The sequence below is a fragment of the Formica exsecta genome, unplaced genomic scaffold, assembly GCF_003651465.1.
Source record: "Formica exsecta isolate Colony F162 unplaced genomic scaffold, ASM365146v1 scaffold11, whole genome shotgun sequence".
In the NCBI taxonomy this organism is placed as follows: domain Eukaryota; kingdom Metazoa; phylum Arthropoda; class Insecta; order Hymenoptera; family Formicidae; genus Formica; species Formica exsecta.
This window is the reverse complement of record NW_021848439.1, coordinates 100,541-102,123: the sequence shown is the minus strand read 5'-3', so window position 1 is coordinate 102,123 and position 1,583 is coordinate 100,541. Positions and strand designations below refer to the sequence as shown.

Here is a 1,583-nt window from a genome sequence, read left to right as displayed (position 1 = left end):
TCTTTCCTGCAAATTATGATTGCTACGTCGAGAGCTCCCCTTCAATTTTCTCGGTACGAGCGCGACGCAGATTTTCACTTGTATTTGAGGATAGGAAAAGTAAGAGTTCTTCTCAAAAGATATACGAAGTGCATCGAAGACTAAACTGAATTTTTATCGAACTCGTTTTACTCTGATGTGCCCGGGAATATTGGAAAGTAACATTTTTACGAATAATATCTTCTTTCCCCACTTCAAGGAATAATACTTCTTAGTAGAATAAGAGTTTTTTTATATAAAAAAGCATTTGCAAGAGATTTTTATATACGCGAGAATATATTCAATAATAACATCGCGAGAATATATGTGTTTAAAAAATCATATAAAACATTATTTATTATTCTAGACGATTTATGATTAACATCGATTTTTCACGTCAATAATACACTTTTGTAAATGGTTAAATGTTGAATAGCTCAAGAAAAATAGTCTTGTGTGTCAAATAAAGCTTTTTCGGAGCCTTGGGTGGTCCATAGCAACCAGCCAAACCTTGTATATCCTATTTGGCTTTTGATCAAAGAGCAACAGATATCTTACGAGCGATACGGGACTTGAAAGAAACTAGAAAATCTTATATGGTGTCGTCACTTTATTTCCCGTTCTCCAATCCTTCGTGTAGATGGGACCAGATATGAAAGTAACAGGAATTTTCTCTTTTCTGTCCAAGATTTCTTTCAATTACTTTAATATGATTACAACGCGATATATCCATAGAGAAGTAGCAGGCCGTGAAATCCTTTCGTAGATTCTTATTACTTTTAAATTGAGATATCTGTGCGAAGCAATCGAGCGCAAAATCTAGGAGAAACGAGGTGTCTTTAAGCTAATATTATATTTTATCGTCACATGAAAGATTATACGGATGGAAATGGATGCTATTGATTTTAGCTTTCGCGCGATGCCCCTAGGCTAATATTTCACTTATCGTCCACTTTAAACTCGTCAGATAGAGAACTTGCCGGATTCTCGAAGAAATTTCACAGGTCTTCAGAAATTCCTTATCGTGAAATATTGATCCAAGGCTTTTTGTGGAGGCCAAAGTCGATCCATCTACTTTTATACCTCTCCGCAGATGGTACACAAATATACCTATTCGTCTTATCGACACGCGTGATACGATTCAAAGTTTCGCATGGGACGGGGGGGGGGAGGAAATTTCGCGGCTATAGAATTTCGCATATATTCGTGACGTCAAGTTGCGAACACTTCATCATGGACAAGGGCTTGTTGACCGCGCGGAAAGCAATTTTCAGCGACGTTAAAGAGCCAGTTTTCCGCCTGTCGGCCGCATAAATGCGTTTCTCCAAGCGCGTTATAAATACGTCGCGCCACTTACAAGGCGAGGAAAGAAACCATCGTCCGTCTCTTCTTCGTATCGGTCGAGTGGATTCCTCCGTTGCACGTCTTATCACGTAACGCCGGATTGCGAATGCACCTTCTCGTAGATATACGTATAATGTAGACGTAGACGTAGACGCGAGCGGAATTTGTAGCTGCATGCGGCACGTTCGGCTTCGACTTACCTAACGGAATGCCCCCGTCGT

The 1,583-nt window shown here is 39.7% G+C and overlaps 1 protein-coding gene across 6 annotated transcripts in view; it reads left to right on the top strand.

Annotated features, from left to right (window-relative positions):
• Positions 1–1,583, top strand: part of LOC115235470 (neuronal acetylcholine receptor subunit alpha-7) — a 224,678-nt gene that overhangs the window by 142,323 nt on the left and 80,772 nt on the right. The gene's annotated exons all lie outside the window — the stretch shown is intronic.